Below are 27,887 nucleotides of genomic sequence, written 5' to 3' on the forward strand. Positions count from 1 at the left end.
GTCGAACAAAGCTACTTCCATCTGTGTACCAGGAATCCTCAGCTGTCGGAGTGGGAGTAACGATGGAATCTCAATATGAGTATAGTCGTTCTCCCCTTTATTCAAGCTTAGAGTATATATAGACAGATGCCAAGAACACGCGTCCGCAACAGTTGTATGATTGGCTTACAGCCTCTGTTCACGCGCCAAGGCGGCGAGTGAGATTGGTACAGTGCTCTTGTGCACGCACAAGAGCACTTCTCCTCTTCGCGGATGTAGCTCCTTCTTCTTGTTTACCATTCCACTGTCTCTTATCACAACAGGCTTTCAAGGACAGTGAACGGTTTCCTCTGAGCCTTCCCTCTCATCAGAGACTGGGTTGCTCATGGGAATCAGATCATGTCCCTTGTTACTAAGCCATTCCTCCACATGTATCCTTCCCATAAATTGTTTTAATTGGCATTGGTTAACAAATGACTTAATTTACAACTGTACATGTAGCAAGAAAACGTCCTACTTCAGTATGAACATAAGTAAAGTTAGACTTACTTTGAGCTCACAGTCATCCACAATCACTGGCTGTGTGAGAATTTCCTTTGATTTCTCAACTCCTATCACTTCTTGTTCTTCTACCCGAGAACATCTCTCACGAGTCATATGGTGTGCCCACGAATCTGGCATGACAAAAATTTCTTAAGTCAGGATTTCTGTTTATCGGGAATACAGTATCAGTGAAGTGTCCTGTGCCTGGAATACAGTCTCTCTCTGCAATGACAGAGGCAGACCCATTACCATTTTTTCACTGAGAAATGCTTGACTTTTACTTTCTTTCTGGCAAAAGCCAGTGCTCCATAAAAATTAGAAATTCAGGCACACAGAAAAGCACTAGAGAAAAAGGCAGGGTAAAAACAGGAAAAAAAAGTAGAGTCACGTTGCCATTACAGCACTGCAGGGTAAAACTCCAAAGTAATTTAGGTTAGGAAACACATCCTGCATTGCAAACATTAGGACAGAAGTCTTCTTTTCCACATGTGACTCTGGGTCCACATTGCTTGAAGTACAGCTTTTTAACTTACGCTGCTCCTTAGTGGAACAATACTCATACAATAAAAGAAAGTCAATGACTGTTTTTCAATTAGGTACCATTTGGAGAAACAAACTTCAGAATCAAAAGAACAGCAGCTGCAGAAAAACATGAGTTTGGCTACTATAACTAGAGGGGCAGCACCATTACGCAAGAAACACTGTGTGCTGATTTTAGAGAGATGCAACAGAAACAGCAGAATGGAATTAAAGAAGGCTAAAACCTAATAAACAGTGTAATCCTCCTCAGGAAGAAAAAGGAGCTAAAGGACCTGTTTGACCTTTCACTTACCATTTGAATCTCCGTCTTCAGAACTTTCTGCTATTTGGCAATCTGGCATTTCACTGTCCCCTCTTAGGTCTGAATGTTCAGAAAGCATGACACTCTTCTTTTCAGAAGCAGATTTAGCCACAAGGAGAACCCTCTCTCTTTCGTTTTCTGACCCACATTTATTTTCATGCCCATTTTTCTGTCGTTCTTGAAGTACGCTTCCATTTTCTTCCATAGAAGAATCCTGTGTGGACTCAACTTCCGTGCAATCCATGTTAGAAACATGTTCTTCTGGAGACTCTTCCGCACTCTCTACTTCATTTTGGTCTTCTGGAACTTTATTCTCTTTATTGAACTAAAATTTCCTCCTCTTTGCTGCGATACTTGAAGACGCTTTGTTCTTTCTGCGTTTCCTTTTTGACATCTCTACAAAGAGATATCAGAAAAAGTAAGCCAAAACATTACCAGAACAGTTCTTCCTTCAAAATCCAGCATCCTCATCTTACTTGACTTACAAGGAAAATTATCAAAGGAGCTCAGGTAACATTGTCTGTCTCCCTACATATGTCTAGAGAAAGAGTTGCAAGTTAATGAGGTCAATTTGCTATTAGATTTTAAAAAGCCAGCTACAGAATTTCACTCACAAAACCATCAGCTTCAAGATTTTATGAGCAGAAAATTCTTACTTTAGATAGGAAGTATTACCAGAAAGCAAGGTTATTAGGTGAAGTTGCTTACTGTCTTACTACGTGAACTAATATAGATGAACAGAAAAGCATTTGGAGACGAGCCCTTCTTCAAATCGGTTATAAAGCTGTAAACTTCAGAAGCTAAACACATGTTGGGCAGAGTTAAAGAGACAATTTTAAGGGAATATTTGCTGGAGAAAAATTTGCCTGTGAAGACTTACACCTCACACGCTTTCTGTTAACCTTGTTTAAAACAAACTTAGCATTTTTGCCTTCCAGAAAAACCCACCGTTCTTTGTATTGACGGAGTACTGCACAAAGCGCATGGGTGAAGTCAATGGCAAAATTCCTAGTCCTGTTATGGAGACCAGGAAAGTTCACACCATGTCATGCGTTTTAGCCGAGAGACCCAAGTCCCTTTGTTCTTTCATGTCCTTTTCACAGGAAAAGTGGGGAAATAATTGTCTTTCCTTTACATATCTATTATTATTGCTCCCCTATTTTTCTGCCCTTTCCCCCTTCAGTTGGAAATCACACTAAGAGGTGGCATAGATTTTAGCATTTGAGGGCAGGGAAGGGAAAAATACTGTTTCTCATAACTAAAAGCTAGTTGAGTATTCAGAAACTGCCATGTACAACATTTTTGACTTCAAGAGAGAGCAATTTAGGAGCCGTTAAACATCAGTTGGGTCATCAAGTCCAGTGTCTTACAATGTAAACCATCCACTGTACTTGAACTTCATAACTATATCGAATGAATGACCTCTGGATTTATCTCACGTTTTGGAGCAAATTAAAAACACTGAACGCCTCTGGCACAAAGAACCAGGCATCACAGAAACCTGTTATGTCACAAAACCAGAGAAGGTATCAGTGACTTTAGCACCTTCTCCAAGAAAGTCTGAATAAAATGCAACTTGCCTTCAGAGCACGGTGTACTGGAATCTACAGGCGCTGCTGGCATCTTCATCTTTTCGTTACACTTTGGGTCTGTTTTCTCACAGCCAGGAACATAGTTCTGCTTTGGCATTACACGGTAGTAAGGCGGAGCATACTTTGAAGAGCTACAACCTTGCAACAAAGAACAGATATCAAAGAATTGTGTCTTGCATTGTTGGTTACAAATACCGAGACAAGTCTTAAAATCATTAGCTTCAAAAACCATACCTCTTTTCTTGCGAGATTCTTGAATTTCTTCACAGCGTTGTTCAAAATCTTCATCCATTTCCTCTCTCACGATGGCATATGCAGTATCTCTCAAAGCACAAGCTCTGTGCCTAATGAGACGATCTGAAATTTTACAGTCAGAACTGAGTCTTTTCTACCAGCCGATGAAATCCTTTATTTTGATTACTTATCGAAAGATTTTGCTCTTTTCATAGATAGGTTCTGAAGGGTTATCTCAGTGAATATTTTCAGCATAACAACATAAAAGTTAATCATTAAAGCAAAAGCACTAGTTACTGATCAACACTTCTATCACAATTTCTTGTCCAAGTAGTTTAATGCTACAACATTTACAACCTGGCAAGAAATGCTCTCTGTGGATATTTAAAATGATCGAATCCCAAGTCTACTGTCCACAGACGACGTTTATCAATTTATACATTTTTAATTTTTCTAAATTAGGGATCAAAACACATTCTTACCTCCAGGGTCTTTATCTGGGTTGTACTGTAAAGCATTGCTGCAGATTAGATCGATGTCTTTTAGAAAATCTCCTGCAGTTAGGTACTGGTGCAAGTCAATCTTCGAGAGAACTGCCGAAAGGTCCATGGGCTGTTTAATGACTGCGTCATAATCAGGTACCTACAAATGAAATATGCGTGTTCAGAGATTTAACACGGTATCTACCAACATTAATTATTTTAATAACGTAAAATAAAGGACTTCTTCAAAACCCCAAATATTTATGACACATCCAAAGATATGGAAATTAACCAGTTAGTTGCTTGAAAATAGAAGGGCTATTTCAACTGGCTTTGAAGAGACAGACCAGAAGAGGGAAAAACAAGAAGCAGGGAGGTCAGAAGCACGTGTGGGGCAGAGAAGGGAGCAGACACCCAGAGTGGGATTCATTTCACTTTGCTTCAGAAAATCACAGCAAAGAAAGCTTTCTCAGTAGAGTCACCCGAGATTCTCTTTGTTGTTGGCGGGAAGAAAAAGGTGCAGGAATGCACCTTTGAAGTATCTGTCCTAGGCATCTACTTTTGCATGAGATAACTGGACCGAGAGGTGCCAATTTCTTTACTCAGACCATAAAAGGAGCCTAATGACTAGTAGAGATGAGGACATCTAGGTTTGTTTAGGTTATTTACATCTCAGAAACTAGAAGTAAAGGGAAAGACAAGTCAGTGGATGTTTAGGGGAACAGGACTTTGCTGAAATGCAAAGCTCTATTAAAACGACAGCTGACTTCCAAGTATATGCCCCTGGCTTAGACTTATTCAATACATTACATGAGAAAAAAAAAAGACAGAAGCGTATGGGAGGAAGAAGAAACCACACAGCCCTTATGGTTGATCTTATACGGAGGAGCCCCAGATGAAACAGAGAATAGAATCTTAGAATTTATTTTAAAAACTGCTGTTCTTACTCCTGTTCTCACAGAAACTACTGACAGTCAATTAAAGAGCTTTAGGCTTTATTAAAACAGTCCTATAGATACTGTTTATAATTATAAAGAAAGAGATCTCTCTGCTTTTCAGTGCTGTAACATGCCTACATGTCAAAGCCTTTTCATGAGTGAACTGTGTTGGCAGTCGGTCTAACTGGCAGTTGGTCTAACTGGCAGTCGCTCTAGATGATTGTTATAGGTCCCTTCCAACTGAAATACTCTAAAGTTCTGAAGGCATTGCAGAAGGAACCCGGGGCTTTCAGTGAAACTCAAATAACAGACATTTGAGGGCCTCAAGGAGTCAGCAAAAGTAAAAGCAAACTTCCTGCTTCTTGAAAAATCAGAATAGTACGGTCCTAGAAACAAAGACAAACCTTCCTATAAAGAGCACACAAACTCTGAGAAATATAAACATGCAGAAATTATGAACACACACAGATAAAATGGTATTACAGATCAACACTAATTTACCTCCTCTGGGTCGGCACGCTTTGTAAATGCTCTGAAACGTCTGTCACCGGCAAGTCTATGAGTCACATCCCTTAAGAAAATCCTAAGTTCACGCAATATATCCTCCTCCTGCTCCTCCAGCTGTCTTATTTCTTCCTCTGTCAGCTGTGGAGGCTTAGGCGGTGGTGCTACAGGCAGTACTTCCAAGTACTGCCAAGCTTAAAAGAATCAGAAACTTTTAGTCAATTTACGGTACTCAAATACAAGCCTATGAAAAATTATTGATAGAAAATTACCACCAAAGCAAATGCTGTAGAGCTGTTAACTTACAGTTAGCAAAGTTTTCTATGTAGAATATCCTCACCTGTCTTAGTTTTTGATGCAGGAGGTTTAGCAGTTTGATTTACAATTAAGTCCTCAAAAAATGTTCTTCTTTCTTCCTCATTAGGCAACTGGATTTTGAACACTTCATCATCATTGATAAACAATTCTTTTATCTAAAGCACGAGGAGAAAAGATATTTCAGATGTAAGGTCACACAAATTCATGTTCTGTTCCAAAAAGATGAGTGCCTTTCCAAATTAAACTGAATAATCACCTTGATAAGACAAACTGTGAAAAGGTGTCTTCTTGGCCTTAAAAGGCTGGATTTTCATAGGTTAGCATGGCAAATTAAAGTATCTTCTCTAAGGAACACCTCTAGAGTTAAAGCTCAATGAAGGGACCCTATGATACACTGATAAAGTGCTGACATTCAGCACCTCCTAGACTGCTTATTTTGTATTTACCTGCCTTGCTGTCCTTTAGTTTGAATCTTTATGGCAGCTATAGAAGGAACAGGCAGGATTCAGGAGACAAGTGTGGGCTTTTTTGGTAAGGTGCTGTGGTTTTTTTTAAAATTAATTTAAATGAGGTGTCTAAAGCTGCACACTTCCAAGTTTTACTCCATTTTTCAATCTCTACTACCAGAAAGTATGGAAGGAATTTCAATACTTATTTTAGAAAGAATTTATTAACCGTAGAAGAATTTCTGTAGAAAGTTAAGCCCTTTCAAAGCATTTGATGATAAACACATCTAGGCAACCCCCTCTCTCCCCCCCAGTAAATGAGACAAAATAATCAGAGCAGCATATTCACATTTTGAACACCTTCCTTTAATGCACACTCTCAGATACCTAGAAAGCTAAGCATATACTCTTACTGAATTTGTTAAGAAATACAACTAAAAATAGATTTCCAAGTTACTTAAACAGAAGTTGGAACTTAGCTTTCTGATTTGTAAAGCTTTCACCGATATGAAGAAAGAAATTGAAATTTTTAATAAAGAATTTAAATTTGAAATTACATTCCATCATTAAGAGTGTGACCATCGTACTTTCTCTGTAAAACTATCTTTCACTTTTCAGTAAAAGTATCTTTTTCCCATGTACATTTCAAGCACCGTATATTCTTGACTAAGTACGTACCTAACAATCTTGAAGTCACTGGAATTATTGTCTGAAGTAAATGTTTATGTCTGTCTAATGAGCATGAGTGTGTGAGAAGGGGGAAAAAGTTGGGTCAAAGTCAAGCTCTTTACTCAGAAAACACTTTAGGCAAATGCTTTCAAGCATTGTTTTGTCTAAGCAAATTTTAAGAGACCTGGTTAGGGTGCCTGAGTAATAACAGTATGAATTTGCTTAAGAGTGCACAGTACTCCAATGTTTAAAGGATTTATAAATTAACAAAAAACTGACTAAAAAAAGTAAGAAAAGTATCAACAGAAATACCTCTTCTGGGAGATCTGCATGACACACATCAGATGTTGCAAGCAGCAAAACTGGAGCAAATGCTGGAATGTTCTGCAGTAGTGTTGTAAAAGTAGCTCTCAATGTAGCTCCAGCAGCCTCCCACCACAAATGGATATGTGGAATATAAATGATACTTGGTGCTGTTCTTTGTGCTTCTCGCATCAACTGGTAAAATGAAAGCTTGGATAAGAAAACTAAACCATGTAGAACAGGCTAATAAATAACTACGCGTCAGTCAAACTGTCTTATGAAATAGGAGCACATGCAGCCAAAACATCAAAACAATCCAACAAAAGAACAACTCCTTAACAATAAGGTAAAATTTTCACTTTACTCAAATATGGACATTGCTACACAGACAGAAACTGACCTGAATCTCTGCCTGATTTCAAAACTACTTAGGTGTAAGGTAATGCCTAAAGAGCCTTACAACTCAGCTGCTGTGGTGGTGTGCCTGAAAAAACAAGACTAACCCTTGAGCAAGATGTATTAGCCTGGGTAAATCACTACACGACTCTGACTGCACCATTTTCAATTCAGAGTGCACACATATCCAAGTCACTCTGAAGCACAGTTTGAACAAGCAAAGACCTATGTGAAAAGATGAGGGCTGACACTGTGAAAGAAGCCTGCTTACAATTCATAACTTCACGTACATTTTATAAGAGGTGACCAGTCTGAATAGCTGCCTGAATAGCTAAATCACTCACAGCCTCTCATTATCAATCAGACCAGATTACGTGCTTTGGAAGACCACAAGCCATTGCCTACAGATGGTACCTCGATCACAGAAGAGGACGTGCATCTACCACATGAGGGAAGCGGCAACAGTCCTTTCACATGACAAATTTCTCCGTGCACCCTTTCAGATTATCAATATTCAGGGAGTTCCTGTCACAAGATGGGAAGTGCACGTGGTATATCCAGGCAGTGACTAGACATGCTAGTTATATGACCGCAGGTGCAACCATCACATAACACAAAAGGAATTGTTCCTCTTATGTGACAAATGAGTATCCAGTCATGTAACATGTCCATCCTTACTTGTAGAGCTCTCAAATGCTGCTACTAAAGGTGAAAATATTTTAATACAGTGATGTCAAACAATGAAAGGGATTTCCTGCCTAAAAGTAAAAAGGAAAACAGCACTAAATCTGCTTATATTTAATTTATAGTATAAGAAAAACAAACATAAGTGTTCCATGAATTTTAACACTTTTACTGCATATACTGCAGCAGTACAAGCTGTATATGTATATATAAGAAAAGAAACACTTCTTTTCCCCAAAAGCTTGATTGCCTTACAAATATAATGAAAATGAAGGTTACAAAAAGTGCATGACAGGCAGTCAGGCTGCTGCAGAGCCATCTACTGGGAGCACAGATTCTTAAGCAGCAATGAAAACAACTTTCTGGATCCCACCGAGATGGGGAGGACTTCTTGCTATAAAGAGGGGTTTATTAGCAGCACCTCCCAGCTTCCCAAGCTGCTAGCAACATCCTCACTTTCCATTCCTTTGGAATGAAAGATAGGGCCACATGTAACATCCTCATTTGGTATCATTTGATCTAGCAGAAAAGTGGCTTTTCAGACAGAAGTAAACATAACAGCACATTCAAACCAGGCCACCTCCATTAACAATGAATTTTGCTTACTTTACTAGTTTATATACAGTTCATGAATCCTATGAGATTAAAGAGAAAAAAAGGTACCTGTGCACATGTTTCTTCCGATGATGTGATGCTAACAAACAAAACAGATAGGTCTAGTGTATAGACTGGAAACTTTTCCAGGGCATGTATTACTGCAGGTGCCAAATGAGAAGCTTGCCCGTATCCTGGCTCTCCAACTAGTAAGAACCGTGGCCTGCAAGATGTTGGCTGGTAATAAGCATTTCTAGAACAGGAAGAAGAAAACAAGTTTAAAAATGAGGTGATGAATAGGCACACAGATGATAAGGTTTTTTCCTATACACCTTTCTTTCTTTTTTTTTTCCCTTTCGGTAAATACTCTCCACGTTCCAGCAAATAATAAGCTGGTCTGTGATCAGGAACACTGTCAAAGCCCATTTTCTTTTTAAAAACCTTGTACCATACCTCCCTTAAGAAATCCTGCCAATCCCCAGCATGTCTGCTGTTCCTTTGGCTGGGTTAAGTAACGGCTCTTAAATCATACAGGGGGACTGTCCAGCCAAATACACATGTGACAACTCATCAGTAACCCGATATGGGGGAGAATAACAACTCTATCTCTCAGCACATGCCAATCTGGATCTCCTCACTGCCCGTAGACACTGATTTTCAGTAGGTCTTGAGTTTAAGTAGCTGTGAGATCTCTACATCTGTCTAGTTTAGCTGAAATTTGGCCATAGTTACTGGACATAGTGGGAAGGAAGGAGTAGAACAACATTTCTAGAAAAAAATTAACGTGGGCACTGAAACACATTAGCTGTATCTGAAGAAGTACACAAATGGACTGGTTAAATTACAGCAGTACACTCAATATGTATTAAGATGTATATTTATTTTATTCAGTCATTCTAATGTTTCATCTTTGAATTGTCTATTAATTTCCTAGTAATCCTGCTTTACTAGCATGAAACACATTTGTGAAGAGCATTCGTTTTTTTCCACCACAATACTATTGTACCTTTGCTGGCTGAAGACAAAGATCTAGAGACCTAACCAAGCTCAGCAGGTCAGAAGATTTTCTGGACAGCGCAGCAATAGAAAGTGAGAAAAATAACTGACCCACCAGTGACGACAATAATCTGTTTTTTTAACTGTCAGCTTATATGACTTCCACATTAAAATGTTAAAAAGTTAACATAAACTTAGTCAGTTAAAGGTACAAAATGCAGACATTGTTTAAGTTTTTCTCACAGTGTTTTAACAAACCATTTCTCAGTTCTGTTTCTGCTACATAATTCGCTGCTGGTTTAACAATCTTGGAAATTAGAAGGGCAAAAGATATCTACACGAATCTGTAGGGTTTTTTTAGCTAAAAGGACAGGCAGCACGTTTCTTTGGTCTTGAGTCTTTCAAGGAATGCCATGGATTAAATCAACACATTCTAATAGTCTGTGGACCACTTTGACTTAGGAAAAGAGGGCTGGGCCATTCAGTTTGATGGGTTATGGCAGTGTACTCCATTAGAACCTCAGTACCCAGCTGGATCTTCACGCTTACTTCTTGCAAATATTGATCACCCCCCCACACCCCTCCCCTCTACTTCTTCATCTACCACCCCTCACACCAAAACTGTTTACAGACACGGCCATCTGAATAATGCAAACATAAAGGGACAAATATGTACCTGCTAAAATTGAGGAATTTTTCCTTTTGTCTGCCAGGCATTTTAGGAGTTGGCTTATCTTCAAAGATTGATGGTGATTCCTCATCACTGTCAATCGCATAATTTCTTAAAATATGATTTAAACTGTCTGAAAGACAAGAGAGGTTTGTTAACTTTCCTGAATAGTCCATATCTCGCTCTCACATTAATACAGCTTCTAAATCAGTGCTGGAGACCCCTTATATTGTATTTCTTCATTTGAGGGCACATGCAGAATGTTATTTTCTGAAGAGTTTATCCTACCACAGATCTAAGGAGATTGCACAAGTCTCTACAAAGCTGTCCTACATCGCATGATTTGCATAAGGTATTCTCTCTCTGTTGGTGAAAACAACAGGAGGTTTCTTCCTTAGAATAAAGATGATTAGGAACTTCTGTAGTTCCTAGACACCTGAAAAACCCAACAAGGCCACTTCCTTCTGGAGCAGGTTCCCCCACTGGATGTGGGGAAATTAAGTGAACGTGGTGGCCACAGACTTCCCTTTGTCTAGGACTAGTGAGTCAGAATATACAGACCAACACATCTTCTAAATAAGGCTCCTCAAAGATCCCCGAAGGAAGAGATCATGAAAGGCCGACAACGGAGACGGGATGCAATTACCAATCCCTTAGCCTCTCTGCTTTTATATTGTTGGTGGGTTTCTGCCTCTTTCACCAATGCAAACAATCTACCAGCTCTACTGGGAGTAATACTGGTAGGATATTCTCCAGGGATTAGGATAATAACTAACTATTCATGGATCTCCGTTAATCAGGAGTGCAGCGAGTTTATCGATTTATTTGCTGTCACCAACCGACAGACAACTTGGTCAGGGTTGATGCAGTCAGGAGTGTGAGCTCACATACGCTATGCAAGCCAAGCCCCAGAGTATACGTTACTGAAACATTCTGATCTCATGTGCAGGCGTACAGTGTGATCCACAAACATTCAAATTAAGAGACTATGGTTAAAAATCACGGTAGCTGTAACAATATTTAGCTTAAACCACTTATACTTGTATTGTGGTTCTGACATTCTTCACAGGAATTAGAAGCATTCATGTAAAAATGCCCTCTCCCCCCATTTAAACATTTATTTTGAAAGAGGTGCCTCACACATTAAACCTTAAATCCATCTCTACGAATGATAAACACGATATTAGCTACTGTGAGAAACAGGGTGCTCTAGGAGAGAATGCATAGTTCTCTCCTATGTATTGCGAGTCATTCACAGCTCCCATCCAGCACTTCAGTTTAGAATCCAGAATAAAAACTATGCACGATATTCCTGAAATAAAGGCGTGCATGTGCATATTATAAAATCCTACTGTCATTATGGCTGAGAGGTTTCTGTATGTTGATTGCACAAATCGGAAGTTTTTGCTTTGGCAGAAGTTTAAAGAAGCGGCTACTATTGTTATACCTTGCTGTTGGTCCTTCTTTAGAGCAAGCTCTGCGTGGGGAAATACTCTCTGCAAGGCTTGTAAAATTCTTGCTAGTGTGTTTTCAAGCAGTGGTTTTGAAATAGGTGATAGTGCTCGCCCAGGTGAAGCCACAGCCCTCCGTGAAGCTGGAACAGTCTTCTGCATAGCCATGACAAAATCCTTCGCTGTTATTTTAATAGAAGCAATATCTAACTGCAGTTTCTCACTGCTTTTGTATATTTGAGGATAGCGGCGGCGCAGAGCACAGAGGGCAGCTTCAGCACATAAGCATTTAATATCAGCACCACAGTATCCTAATAAACAAAACAAGAATCAAATGTTATGTCAGTCTCAGGCAACACAGAAGTCAAGGCCAAGGTTTCCAAAGTGCAACACTGAAAGACTTTGTATGCAGCTAAAAATTAACAGGCTAAGAGATAATCCAAAGCGTTACCGAGCTGCAGAGAAGTTTTGTTACGTGGCTCGCAGCCTGATACCCTGCGCTTATGAAGCGGCCTCCTAATCAGAACTTTAGTCCTGAGGAAGATGCCCCAAAGCTCTTCAATGTTCTGAGAGACAAGAAGAAAATGACAAGAAAAGAAGCATCTAACTTTGTTTGCTCCCAAGGCGTGTCAGCTGCCTCACTCTGCAGCAAGGCACAAGAGCTCGGGTGCTGCCTGGTACAAGCTCAGATTCCTTAGGACTCAGTCACGTGCAGTGACTGACTTTGTTTTCAAACTTACCAACACATTTTTCAGCTAGCTCTTCAAGAAACATGTCCAGTGGCTTAGGGGTCCAGTCTCGTGTGTGAATCTTGAAAATATCTTTTCTAGCCTGGAAACAAAATGGTTGCATTTTGGTTTGTCCTAAGTTTTCTCTTAAAAATAAAAAACAAAACACAAAACCACCTCACATTAATAAAAATACTTTTTCTCTCCAATTCAGCAAAATCTCATGCTGACAGGCTCATTAGTTCATCAAATTTGGTTTTCTGCCAGTTCATTCAAGGAAGACAGTCCTAGCACTACCTTTCAAATTGCTACAGTTACTACGAAGAACAATAATTATGACTCAAACTCCTGTCATTGATCCAGAAAATGTCAAATGTTGCCTGTCTTCGTGTCTGATCTTAGCAAGACTTTCATTTAAGTATTTCCTGGTACACAGATTAATTATGGCAGATTTCTAGAATTCTTCCACAGTAGGGAACTGTGTATTATATCCATTTCATGGCACCTCCTCTCCTGTTCCTGAAAGCAGATAGAAACTGGAGGCAAATGTGTGTGTTAACTACACTGCTCAGTGCACTTTTATTAGCCTTCACTCCAATAAGCATTTTATCCTTTTTCCAAAAAGTGCTACTAAAAGAAAAAGCAATATCAGCGGTAGCCAGAGAAAAACCACAAAAACAGGGTTCCAGTTTTGCACACTATCGTCCCCCAATATGTTTTTGTTGCTATATACCTATTTTTTCATTGCTTAGCTATTGCCATTGAACTAGAAGCTTCCCAAGCCCTGCACCTGTGCAGTGTACTTCACATCTTTGTCCAAGTCGCTGTTAACGAGTACCAGTAAGAATGTCAGATCCCCAAATACTTATAGGTAACTCCCAGGATACCCAGCCTGGGAACAGTCCAACACAGGTACGTCCACTATCCATTCATAAACCAAGAACTGAGAGCAAGAGTGCTTCAGGGTGAAAGTGCCTAACTGGATTAAATAAGTAAGCAAACATGAACCGCTTTGGGAATGAAAAATCTTAAGTTGCTCCAGCACCAGCCTTGGTAAAAGTTGTTGTTAGCAGAAAGGAATTCTTGCGTGCACACCATTTCTGTCATTTTCCAGATGAGATAGCAGTAATTTATAGCTAATTCAGACATTGATCCTTACTTAAACATTTCAGTGACTAGCAGCATCCCCTTTTCTTGGCTGGTCACAGTGAAACCAAAATTAATTCTAGAACTACCTACTTGTTGAAATCATCTTAGTCATATATATTCAGTACCAGATCTGCCCTCCACAGCACAACGCAGCTCTCTCCAGACATCCCTCTTTTGTCCAAGTTGTACAACACTGATTTCGACTTTAACTGCTCCGTGATACTGCACTGTTATGTGATTTTGTTACAAAGAGGGACTTTGCCACATTAGCATTAGGGTTGAGTTTAAGTTCTGACCTCTTTATTTGGCAGGCTGAAGAGGAACTCTCGATCAAACCGTCCGGGTCTTCGTAAAGCAGGATCTATAGAATCCAGCCTGTTGGTGGCTCCAATTACCACAATCTCTCCTCTGCTGTCTAACCCATCCATAAGTGCCAGAAGTGTTGATACAATAGAGCTAACAGAAAAATATAATTTTCATTCACTGGTTTAGTAAATTTTGTTACGTTTTACATGACCTTCTCCAATGACCACTCAAAAAGGACAAGTTTTTATTGATGAGATGCTCCTTACTGAAAGACTCGTTTTAAGACATAAAGAAACAGACAAGGTAACACAGGTCTTGTGCTGCTATCAAGCTTAGTGAATTGTTTTCAATTATTGTTTAAAAACCATCTGAAGTTTAGTAGCATTGAATTACTAGTTTTCAGGACAAATGAATGTGTCACATGAAGTTAAATAGGTTGTGGTCTTCTTTTCACAAAGATCTAGCAGCTTCTATGTAGGTACAAAAAATGTACTACCTATGGATTTCGTCTTGTTCACAGGACCGCACAGGAGCAAGACCATCTATCTCATCAAAGAAAATAATTGAAGGTCGCATCTGGTAGGCCTAGAATGAAAACACAGGAATACTGACATAAGTAAACCAGCACAATTTTAAAGAGAGAAATGTCATGGTTGGAAAGTCACTGGAGCTAGATTTTTCCAACTAGCATCAGGGATCTCTACTAATGGAGCTAACGGAGTAAGTGGCACGAGTAACAGAAGACAGCAGCTATGTCAACCCGCTGAGACTGGGTGACAGGAAACAAATCATACCAGTAGTTTTTACAGCTATTTGGCAACCACCGAGAACAGAGCCAGGACTTAATTCAATTAGAGGTTCTGGAAGCAAGCTTCTGTTATGAATTTAAATGACCATGCTTGCAGCCTGCATCTGTTTCCCTCTGATCTAAAGCCACCGTCTCTTGCCTCTTGAAACCTTTTTTGTGGCTGTTTGATGTTTTTTTGAGGGGGTGTGTGTTACTTTGTGAGGTTCTCTCATTTGCTTTATTAATCTTTCCCAATACACCTCAAGATTTCAAGCCCCTAAAAAACCCACTGAAAAAAGAAACACTGACAATCCCGTTTCAGTGGAAGGAACTGACAAAACCCAAAAAAGAGTGAGTTCTTAAAAATATTGACCACAGAAAACTACAGTTACAACTCGGACAGAACACGTGGCACATTTCCACTTTACCTGATCAAACAATAAACGAAGCTGTCGTTCAGATTCCCCCGCCCATTTACTCAGGCAGTCGGCACCTTTTCTCATAAAAAAGGCTATTCTCCTGTCACCTTGGCTACATTCATTAGCAAGTGCACGAGCAACCAGTGTCTTCCCAGTCCCTGGAGGGCCATAGAAGAGACAGCCTCTGCAATTAAAAATACCAAAGATTCACATAAGAAAAAAACATCATGGCAAAGTACCTATTACAACCCTCATCCCTACAACACACAACTCTTCTCTCTAGCTTACACTTCACGTGTAAGAGAGCGGTAACAGCTGAAGCGTGAGAAAAGTCAAACCAGATGGAAGTTTTGTGTTCCTACACAACTCAACAAGGCAGTAAACAACATGAATAAAGAGGATCATGCAGATGTACAGAATCTTGAGAAATGATCGTAGTGTCCCAGAACAACACTTCCAAAACTGCTGACAAACTAACAGGGGTGGTTACAGCACAGTGGAGCCAAACAAGAACAAACTTCAGCACAGAATCTAAGACTGGGCTAACTTATGAATCACCAGTTCATTCTTCAATGATACACGGCACATTCATTCTTGTTTTCACAAAAGGCAAGATTTGATAGTAAAGCATTTAATTCTCCCGTAAAAAGCTTTAAGTTAGTGGACTTGGTCTCCCATTGCTAATGATAAACGAGGAGGAAGTCTAAAGCTGGGATGGTATTCTGCATTTCCAGATAAATATAGCCATCAGCTAGAAAAGCCAATACACTGCTGTTTCAAAAAGAATTTAAATGAATAAAGAAGCAAAACACAGATTTTGCTGTCGTTCTTTGTAATACTTTTAAAGTTACTGAAAGCAAAGGATTAAAAGTCGTATTTCAATATACCATGATTGAGTTTTGCTGACCAAGAATATGTAAAGCTAACAATTAAATCTCTAATAATTTCATTTCATAACTAAGTACAACAAACGCTGCAAGGTTCTAGTTGCAAGTCCTATCAATTGTAAAATTGATACTTGAGCACTTGAAAAAAAGAGAGTCGGTGGGAGAGACAACAGGACTTCCAAGAAACAAATTACAGTTGACTACCAGTAGGTAATTCCTTCTTCCTGCTTATAAACTAATGAAGTTGACTTGTACGTAGAACTCAAAACAAAAACACTCCAACCCTGCCTTTTAAAGGCAAGACACTTTCAAAGTATATTCTCCCCACACAGTACATCTTCGAACCTACATATATTCTGGGTTCTATCCATTTTTAAGAAATTACTTTTTACTACTGCTAAAAAACCCCATCAACACTCCTGAAAATTTTGAAGCATGGAAACATATTGATACCTCAGTTGAATATTCTCATGAAAATGGGTGACCAGCAGGTCGAGGGAGGTGATTCTTCCCCTCTACTTCACTCTCATGAGACCCCACCTGGAGTACTGCGTTCAGCTCTGGGGCCCCCCACGTAAGGACAGGGACCTGTTGGCGCAAGTCCAGAGGAGGGCCACAAAGATGATCAGAGGGCTGGAGCACCTCTCCTATGAAGACAGGCTGAGAGAGTTGGCATTGTTCAGCCTGGAGAAGTGAAGGCTCCGGGGAGACCTTAGAGCAGCCTTCCAGTACCCAAAAGGGGCCTACAGGAAAGCTGGAGAGGGACTTTTTGCAAGGGCATGTAGTGACAGGACAAGGGGTAATGGCTTTAAAACTGAAAGAGGGTGGATTGAGATCAGCTATAAGGAAGAAATTCTTCACCATGTGGCTGGTGAGGCACTGGAACAGGTTGCCCAGAGAAGCTGTGGACGCCCCAACCCTGGAAGTGTTCAAGGCCAGGTTGTATGGGGCTTTGAGCAACCTGCTCTAGTGGAAGGTGTCCCTGCCCATGGAAGAGGGTTGGAACTGGATGATCTTTAAGGTCCCTTCCAACCCAAACCATTCTATGATTCTATGAAACAATGTCTGTTACCTTGGAGGTTGAATTTTGAATCTCTCAAAGACTTCTGGGTAAAGCAAAGGAAAAACGACCATCTCTTTTAAAGCTGAAATGTGGTCAGAAAGACCACCCACACCATTAAACCGTACCTAAAGATAAATTCAAAAGAACACATTTTATATGTTAAAGAAAGCTGCAACCTTGATAAAGTTCCATCAGAAATTGTATGTCAGCACAAAGGAAATGCTCTGGGCAATTTTCAAACTGCTTGAGAGAAAACTGTAAACCAAGGTAGCTGTAGACAGCACGTTATTGAAAGCTTTCATAAGCACTGGAAACATCTCACTGACACAATGAACTAAAAATACTTACTGAACAATCTGTTTGCATTGGATCAACGTCAGCCAGACTTGCTCCAATTTTCATTCGATCCTTGTGAATTCCCTTCAAATCATCTTTCCGAAAGTTTAGTGGAAGACACCTGATTTGAATTAAGAAGAAAGAGAAAAGCGCTTTCTAACTTAGGATGCAGCTAGAAAGTTTTTGCTTTTATAACAATGGCAAGTGAATGCAGAAAACCTTACAAATGAGCTTAAACTTCCTAAATAGTTAAATACGTGTTCAAATTGTTTTCTATTTAATGTCTGTGAGTAAATAAAGGAAAAAGGTCACTGCAGGCATTAAACTGGGTTTACTTTAACAACTCTTAGCAGTTACGAATAGCCACACCAGTCAACACAGCACATACATGAATGCAAGCTTCAAACAAGTTATTCCCTATGTGGAGACTGTGAACTGACCTCGATTTGTGTGATGAAAGAACCCCCCAAAACACAGTGACATCTTTCAAAGATTTTTTGCTTCTACATTCAAAAAGTTACAGCCCAAGGGGATACTTATTTCAGTGCGGATTAACATTATAAAGGCTGCCCACCACTGCTGGTCCTTCCCAAGGACTTTGGGATGCGTGTGCCAGAAGACACACATGTCTGAAAGACACTGGGCTGAAAACCTGTTTCTTAGATTGTTATCAAAATAGTTTTTCTAGACCAATTGTTAAGTAATAAGAGCACCGTCATTTCCTCTATTTATAACATTTTCTGTTACGATGGTTTTCTTTCGGAATAAACTACTGTAAAGCACAGGAGCAGTAGAGTTTTACATTTAAAAATTACATAAAAGTGTTCCTCCCCCCATTCCCACCTAGAAATCAAATTGCTTATTAAAAATCAATTCTAAAAATCCAATTTTAGAGAGTCCAGTTACAGTCGTCAGTACCAAGAGATACGATTAAATATTGCCACAATTTAGAAACTATACAAGATGAAGAGGATAACAGTTCACGGTTAGACAGGTGCAGACTCCTCCCAAGTAGATTTCTCCCTCCCCTACACTCCAATTTCATTAACCTTTTTGAATCTCTGTTACGGCTGCACTTCCTACGCCTCTCCAAATGCTCTTCGTCATCAGATGAGGAAGAGGATGTGGAATCCCTGTTGTGGACTGTGTGTCTCCGTCTGCAAACATTTAAACAAACAAGCGAAAAAAATTGAAGTACAGACTAAGTGATATCAAAATTTAAATGAATTGTATCTCAGAATTTACTTTGAGATCTATTAAGTTTCCAGATCAGTGTACTCCTTATGAATCTGATTTCAAAGTACACTACATGATTTTCCTTATGACAGCAAAATTCAATTTTTTTTAGGAAGGGAAAATGTTTAACTAATTTGCAAATAAATTTCATGAACAAATGACGCATTTTGTCCAATCTCTCTCTCTCACACACAAATAGAGTTTCACTTAGCATTATGTACCCACTCCGTGAAACATAAACCTTTTTAACTGATTTAAAAATCTGGCTTCAGAAACCCTTCCTTCCATAACTGTCTGCTTTCAGGGATGCTAAACAAAGTTCTCATATCTAGCAAGAGACAGCGTTCTCCATGCTTCAGCTGCTTACAGGACCCAAACCCCCTTTGTCATTACTCTTGCCATTTATCATCTATAATTTCATTTAGTATTTTTCTTGTTTAATGATAGTTTCATACAGAAACATTAACTGATTGCAAAGAGAAACCAGAATCAGTATTTGAGTGATTAAAAAAAATTCCACTAAAAATTCCATACAGGCTCTCCCTCTAACTAAATTATCTTCAGTTTTAAGAAAATAATTGGTCTCCTTCAAGACTGAAGAGTCTAAAATTTTCAGAGTGAGATTCTGGCTTCAATTCCAGAACAAAAGAATTTCAGTTATACAATCTCAGCCACGACCTCCATAATCACCTCATCAGTGACCACAAATACTGCATTTAAAAAAAAAATCTAACGGCTAATAAAACGTATAGTCTCCCCCCCAAGATTTGTTTTCTTTATACCCTCAGACTACCACAGCAATAATCATACTACTAATCTGTAACTACCACCAATTCAAAACCCTTGCCCCTTGAAAGCATTATTCAGTAAGGGGCCTGACAGCATTCTTGATAAATAAGAACTATCACTAACCATACACCAACCTGTTAGTTCTTTTGCAGCAAGAGCCTTGTGACTGAGCACTTCTAAATGAGTATCTCTGTCTGACAGGTGAAGACCGGCCCGAAAGATAGTTCTTACGTTGCCTTGGTTCTGTTGAAAGCAAAGAATTTAGAATAATGTTACAAACAAGTTTAAGAGAAAGCAGGATAGTGAAAGAGGCAGAAAATGTGATGTGTTTCACTGATCTCTCATTTCAGGGGAAGTTTCAAGTGATTGGGGGCGGGGTGTGTGTATTTATTTTTTTTAAATCAGCGCACAGTAGAAGTGAAAAAACGCACCTACTTTTTAAGGAGAACTGAAAACCACAAGAGTAAGGTTATCAATTCTGTTTAATTACCATTCTCTCAAGGATACATAGGTCATTTTTTACTGAAAAACAACAGGAAGCATGCCAAATGGCAAAGAAATACAATGTGCACAGGATACATACATTTAATAAAATCTAACTGCAGAATGAAGGTAATAAATTTAAATAGGAGTTGAGTGTGTGTATACATTTTCATTAAAAGAGTAGCTCGCTTATATGCAAGAAATTAGCTCTTAAGAGAAACTGTGCATATAACCTACTTTCCAGTGGAGCTTGATAGCGCTCAACAGTTTTCCTCTGTCGAAAGTCATAACGCTTTCGAGTGTCTTCGCTTTCTTCTGATGAAACTACTGTAAATCGACATAACGTTAAACTGTTTAAGTACTGTTGTAAATGATACTAAATTCAAAATGCACTGCACAGATGCCTATAGGTTTTACTATTACCTTCATGTTAATGACACAATAGATCTGAAAACCTGCAAAACCTTAAGACCAATTTATGCAAGACACATTCCAGAAATTACAATACACAGAGGAACATACATATAGATATTGTTCTGTCCTCACTGAAACTGCTGGGTGACGTCTCATCAGTCTTAGTAACAACAATACTGTCATCTTGCTTAGCTAAGATGCAGCTCCTGTGAAAACCACTATTTCAGAAAGTAATTCCTTGTTATTTTGAGAAAGTGTTTCACAGAAATGTTTTTAATACTCTACAGTGCTAAGACTAAGCATGGTAATCTAGCTCCCAAACCCTAGCTCAGCCACATGAGCAATAATGGGCAAGCCACAGGTGTGAACCTCCCCAGTCAGAAAACAATGTCAAATGCATACAGTTTATGCCACTAGCTTCTGTAAAGTAACTTGAAGTTTCTTCATGAAAGACAATATGAATGCAAAAGACAGCGTATAATTGTCTAGCAGGTTCTTAATAATACCCTCTCACATTAATAGCTGGACACCAGGTGAGGAATGTACATGCTCTGTTCACCTACCTGCTCACTAAAATTAAGTAAAATTTTATTCCTTGGAAAGCACTACCCATTTTTTTCTTCCCCCCAAAAGGTCTCACTGCTTTCTGAATGCAAGATAAATTACACAAGATATATAGACAGCACATGGAAAACTGAAAAATTATTTTGGCACCACTACCATCCCAAGTCCTTGGTACTCCAACGCTCCTGTCACAAAGGCATGAATTTCTCTGCTTTTCTGCTCCTCTAGTCCTTCCCCTTGCTCCACTCATCTTCTTTACACCACCACTGACACGCTTTCCTTTCCCCACTCCTTCCTGGCATGATTTTAATTATAGAAGTATATTTTAGTTTTTTCCTAATTTGAAATTCCAGAGTTTTCACTTTGATCACAAATGAATTGCCCCATACTCTTTCTTTCTCATTCAACATACGATTTATAATTACTTTCTACAAGTCTCTCCTGCCCAGCACCCCTACATCCACACACTTGAACCAAGCCATATAGAGGAGGTCTGATCACCAAGGTGCACACCTGGGAGCCACGGGTTCAATCATGAACAGGCCACGGACTGTTCTCTGAACAAGATCACCCCAGTGCTCATTAACACCTGGACATCTAGCTTGAACCTTTTTGTAGGTCTCCATTGCCAGTGGTCAAGTCTTACACAGGCTGTGTAACATGTCCAAGATACTGCCCTCACTGCGTATTGCATAAATCATCTCTTATTCAAGCTCTGATGGTCTGATGGTCAGACAGGTGATCAGGCGCAGGGCACAGTCAGACAAGCGTACTGACCAGCCAACTATTTACACGTGACTGGCCCTTTTTATACCCTTGCCCCTCTACTTGCCCACTCTTGTTCCTCCCAGAATCACCTAAACCCCACCCTTGTCCCGCCTTTGGTTCCTGCCCTAAAGATCCCATAAGTCCTGGGTGAACTGCTTTTCCCCTGCATCCCACAGTATGTCCCACCCCTAGGCAGTAACCCCTTAGTCGGAAAGGTGATCTGGAGAGCTGCCCCCGATGACTCATCCAGATGGGTTTCACCCCTGGACGCTGGGGCGGATGGGGCGGATGGCTCCGCTGAGACAGCCCTGGGAGGGGCCCAGACAAGGTGGCTCTTCCTCCTTGACTGGAGTCCTTGGTTTGGGTCCCTGCCTGCCGTCGTGCACCCCTGTGCTCCTCTGGGCTTGTGCAGATAGGACTTTGATGGGCTGATGGCTACTCCTGGGAGTAGCCCGGCGGAGTATTATTTGGGCTCCCCCTCCTGCCACTGTCTCTCTGAGCTCCTTTGTGGGTGTGCAGAGGAGGTCTACCGCAAAACCTAACACCCATCGGCTCAACTACCGCCACATCCTTTTCTGTCCTTGAGTACAGTCTCGACCCATTCTGTTCCATCCAGAAAGCTCCTACAAGGATCGTTGGACTGACTGCCTTAATCACAACTGTCATTCTCCTTAAAACCTTAACGTTTTTCCCCCTCACTTCAAACATAAAGTTAATATGGCCTTTTACCATTTAACCTGATTCCTCGTGTTATTTCCCGCTGAGTACTGGGATGACAGCTCCTAATTACAGGACCAGACAGCAGCTTTCACTGACTACCTGCTGAACACAAAAATGAACAACACTATCTTCTCCCCTGCTGATCTTCATCCTCCGGAGGAGCTTTCCATACACACCGGGCAGCGTCCCTTACTTCCTGAAAACTCTTGCCGTGCTGCTTAAAACCGTGAAAACTGTCCTGCTGCTGCTGTTGCATGATCACTCTTTCTCATTCTGAGTAATAACGTCCATTTCTTGTATTCCCACCTGTTTTTTTCTCTGAATATCTGTTCTGAGCTCTCTGCAGTACTGCCCTGAAGTCCGTGACTTGTAGTGTCAACAGCAATATAGATTTTTTTAATAGATGAAAAATACCGAGTAGTTCAGCTCATTTCAGTTGTTTAAGACAAGGCTTTTGGCTACAGCGTAGTAAAGAAAATTTAAAACAGAACTAATCTACAGTGCCACCTTGATTATCAGCTATTTCTTCAGCAGCTCTTTGGATTTCTTTCTCTCCTTGGGAGTACATATCGAGGTTTTCCTAATTAAAAGAAACGAGAAAGATCAGTGACAAATATGCAGAAAACCCGACATAGGCATATTGCCTGCCTACAGAGTAATATTATCAAGGCACTCCAGAGACAGAAAAGATTAAATCAAGGTACTGGAAGAGAGAACTGGAACATCATTCTGGCATCCAGAATTAGTAACAAGAATTTCTGCTCTAAAATAGAGTTTAGTACATGTGATAGTTAAATACTTATCCAGATACAAAACTGAGGGTATCTGTTAATTACGGGTTAATAATCCAAGAGTGTGGCAGAGCCCAGGAAAAAGCAATCCCTAGCAGACAAAATAAAATTTGTGCGGGCATTTGAGAGATGATATACAAAGTACTATGGACAATTCCGGTTTCATTAAAAAAAAGGATTTCAGATCTAAACAAAAAAACCTCTGAAAGCCGGCTATGAAGATGTTTAAAAAATGAAGTGCTTGTCATTCAACAAGACAGGAGAAGAACTTAATTTAATAGAGCAAAACTAAGACAGAGGAAATATGATTGCTGTATATAATTTTAACGTAAGTTCCTCTAAGGACAGAGGACTATTTAAGCTCACAGGCAAGGCTGGCACAAGAACAAACATAGATAAAGCAGGCATCAATGAATTCAGCTTTCAGTAAGATCTGAAGTGAAAACCCAAGCCCTGAAACAGCTGTTTGTAAACAGTGTCCATTCAAAAATCATACGGCAATTCAGAAAGCATAGTATAAGACATGTATTTCAGCATATCACTGCTCTTTCATGTCTTCTGAAGAAGGTATTTTCTTCACCCTTAGAGCGTATCTGTAGCATGATCATACCAGTAAGATGTTAAATTATAATTAGAGAGCAAAAACAAATGTTATTTTAGACTACGCTATTCTTTGGAAGAACTTATTTCAGCTCAATTAAAATTACAACTACGTAATTCCCCTACGTGAAATACACTACTTATACAAAAATAGTAAAATAAATTTGTATCTACTTCTTCTGCATCGTGGAACACCCCAAGGTCTTCCATCATTCGCCGCCTACGCATTTTCTCCGTGTCATCCATTTTTTGCAAGACTGCTTCTGCAGTACTAAGATAAAAAGTTAACATGTAAGAGCAAAGACAGGCAAGAACAAAAACACCCATTTAAGACAGTACACATAATCAATATGATATTTTAATACAGTATTCATAAAGCAAGAATCATTGACAGACAATTTTTTAAACACTACTTAAAAATTAGATCAAATGTTTAGGTTTTTTATAGATTTAAGAACAAGCGTTTGAGATTTGCAAAAATACACTGTTTTCAGGTTTGTTTTCCCTCTCGGTGAGCACAGTAAAAAAAATCCATTTAAGCAAGAGAAAAATAAGAATTCTAAAGATCATAGTAAGACAACAGAAAGAAATTATGGCAGTTTTTAATAGCACTTAAGTTGTTCTGCATGATAGCATTAAGTAATTTTCAGCTCACAGCCTTCCTCAGACAACAGGCTGCTTGTTCTTCTCTTAACTGTAATCTAAGTTTTGTGCTGGTTTTCCATGACTAGACATGCTGGAAAAAACATCCCACTGCTGTTACACTTGGCAAACCTTTCCGAAAACAATGTCCATTTGGGCTTCACAAAGAGAATTAAGCCATGGACAGACAGGCAGAAACACTGGGACTACTTCACTTTGGCTTTATCCAACTTTCCTCAGTATCTTAACTCAACCAAGCATTATAAGAACATTCATAAGCATGGAAGAAAAGTTAATTAAAAATGAAGGCAGTTCTGATGCTAAGAAAATTCATTTAGAGGGCAAGTTAAATCTACTGAAAGTCACAACGTAAAGTGATCTTCTTGGTTCACAAGACAACACATAAACCCACCGAGCCCATACATAAAAGATGCTCTCGTATGAAGACCTCTCTGCAACTGGCAATCCCAAAACAGAGACACCAGTGGCAAATTTCAACATTGGCTGTGCCCAAATTCTTTACACATGAAACACCTTCCAAATACATCCTCCCGCACATGCTCTCAGACCTGGAAGTCTTAAGCAGCCACAAGCACCTATTTCCAAAAAACAGGTTAAGCAGTTTTGCTGCCAAGTACAAAGGCCCACACCTTACACAAATCAATGTATTAACAATAATTACAGGACATACCAGTGCAGGCAGAGGAAGAGGAGGAGACCCTACCTGATCAACGACCACGGAATGTTAGCGGAGGTTGCCAGTAACAACCCAGAAGTTCCAAGCTGCACCACCCTGGTGGAACTCTACTATGGAAGGCACCTGCAGCCCAGCAGTTGTCACACGGATGTACCGTATACGTAAGAGCACGTAGGGAAGTCTCAGCCTGAGCACTGAATACATTTAGCTCTTGCTGCCAGGAATAACAATACCTTTTTCTGTTGTCAAAAGAAGGAGAAAGTCCCTAGCCAATATGATGCCATAGCAGAAAGGCTTGCTAGTAAGGCTCATTTTAGTAGCTTTGTAAGATCATGAAAAAAACCCACTTACTTTGTTATAAGTTTGTCGAACAAAACAGATTGATTTGTAATGGTGTAACGACTTTGTTGACGTCTGCAGCTTCAGCGGACCTCCAAATCCCCGTTTTCTTCATGGACTTGTTGTGCAGCTTTTGCATCAGCTCTGGTCTTCAGTGTTCTGGTGACTACAATGCATTAATGTATAAAATATTTTGAGACAGAAAATACGTTAGTCCCTTTATTTCACCGTTGCTCTAGTAAAATGTAAAAAAATCTGCAGTGGCTTGATTTTTTCTTTAAATACTGAATTGGAAGTTATTGTCATCACCACAGCATTCAACTTAAATTAATTATGTTTACCTACCTAAAAGCATGACTTGTATAGCAATTTTTTAATAGACTGGGAAGCCAATCTGATGAAAACAAACACGCAACTTTTGTTCCATGCAGGAAGCAAGTTCATTCCAGTTACTTCTTTCTGGAAAAGTGAAAACAACAAATACCTCTCTCTAAGGTGTTTTTACTCCATCCATGTCAAATTGTATCGAATAGTTTTTTTAAAAAATTATTTATGTGGGAAGTCTCTTCTTAAGATGCGTGGTTTTAGTCCATTGTTTAAGCATGCATCACTCATTTTCTGCATCCTGACACAAAAGCTCTAGAAGATAAGAAACGTCTCAAGATAAACTCCCAAATAGCAAAGAACTCAAAGGCTTGCCTGCTTTAAAAACTATCTGCCCAGTATTTACCACACAGCATCCTTTGCCACGGGTCTGTTACTTGCACTATCATTAAAACAGTTAAGAGAGGTCAGTGAGGAAGTAGTGCACAATTAGAACTTGAATTACTACACACAAAGCGCATTTCAGGCCCCTTCCTGCGTTCAGCCCATCCATGGCTGGCAGGACGCTGCCTGGAAATAACGCATTTTCCCAGCTGCCAGCAAGCAGCCTCACAGCACCAAGCCTGCTTGTGTACTCAGCACAGTGATTCAGTTCCAAGGTGAATCACTGAACTTCAGTGACACCTTCCCCACATCAGCGGGTTTGTGCGCCTCATGACTGAATTACTTTTTAACTCAAATATTACCTCCTATTTGCAAGAACGATTTTCAATTAATTTGTGTCCTGCAGACTCCAGAAAATCCGTGTCACAAAGAAACCTGAGCTAAGGAACAGATTCTCAGGCACTAGTGCCTAAGAGCAGGCTGGAATTCACGCTGTGTTCTCCCCAAGCCTGACAGGAATTAATAGCATATCCTCCTATTCTCACCTACCTCTTTTCGTAAAACTCATAGGAAATTCACTATCTTTTCACTATCTATTTTCACAACTTCAGCTGCTTTGGGTTGATGCGTTCAGCAGTTTTTGTGGCCAAGTTAAATAGATGGTGTGACCAAACGCAATCCTTCTCAGAAACCAGAGTAAAAAGGAATCCTAGGGAGTTACCACTACTTACCTTCTTTATATTCTTCCTTTTTTTTGGTCTGACTTTGGCTTTGCCAACCGCCTACATTAAGAAAGAGAACAGAGGAGAGAAAGAAGAAAAGAATGATTGTATTAGAATATTGTATAGAAGTCTTGTATTGTACTGTTCCCCATCAAGACTAGGGAACCTGACCAAGTTTGTAATCCAGTGCTCCACATCATGCAAAGAAAAGCCTGTGGACCACACTGAGGATTCAGATCCCAAGTCTGCTGCGTACCATATGCAGACAGTTCGGTAAGGACGCAACTTTCCTAACCGGCTAATCTTGAAGTCTCAATAGTGCAAATAACATCTCAGTAACCAAAGCGGAGGAGAGATCTCAAAGGAGTTGGGAAAAGATGCACGTTTTTTATACAAGCAGAAGACTTTTACTAAGAAGAGTGATTCTGGTTCTAAGACACTGACACTGACATTAACATAATCATACTCCCCCGCAGATTTTTAGCTGTAGATTTATCATGATGTGACTCATTGTGCATGCTTTCACTTTTCCTTTTAATTCTATGAATTGAACAGAGATTGGACATCTAGAAATACAATACCTCGTAAAGCGTCTTCGATTGACATTTTCACTTAATATTTCCTTGCTTTTGTCAAAGCTAGAGTCTGAACAGGGCGGCATGTTTTTTCTCATTGATTTCAAACAGTGTCCACTGAAGCATTCAATTTTGCCAGAGAAAAATTCCTAGGGGAAGAAGGAAATAAGAACATATTAATCTGAACCATGTATGTTGAGCTAAGAAGGGAATTCTCCCTCCTTTAGGCAAGTTTATTCTGTAAGTCTTATGACTTGATAGTGGTGCAACTCATGGCAGGTAAGCCTTGAACCACTTCGGCACCAAGAAGTAGCCCTCAGAAAAAAAACCCAACCAACCAGCTTTCAAAGCTAAAGCTCCTCTCCGCCACACTTTTCTTATGGACAACTTGAGCTTAATAGCCTTTGAAAAAATTATTGCGGCAAAACCTTTCAGATAAACTTAGTGTTTCATGAAAAAAACCCCACCTTTTATTTCAACATTGGTTCAGAAAAGCAGCCAAGCTTGACCTTGCATGTCCTGGG

At 39.7% G+C, this 27,887-nt stretch overlaps 1 pseudogene; it reads right to left on the bottom strand.

Moving 5' to 3' along the window:
• Positions 1–492: 492 nt before the first annotated feature.
• LOC132321007 (ATPase family AAA domain-containing protein 2-like) lies at positions 493–27,461 on the bottom strand (annotated as a pseudogene).
• Positions 27,462–27,887: the final 426 nt, after the last annotated feature.

Source organism: Gavia stellata, unplaced genomic scaffold (assembly GCF_030936135.1).
Source record: "Gavia stellata isolate bGavSte3 unplaced genomic scaffold, bGavSte3.hap2 HAP2_SCAFFOLD_61, whole genome shotgun sequence".
In the NCBI taxonomy this organism is placed as follows: Eukaryota; Metazoa; Chordata; class Aves; order Gaviiformes; family Gaviidae; genus Gavia; species Gavia stellata.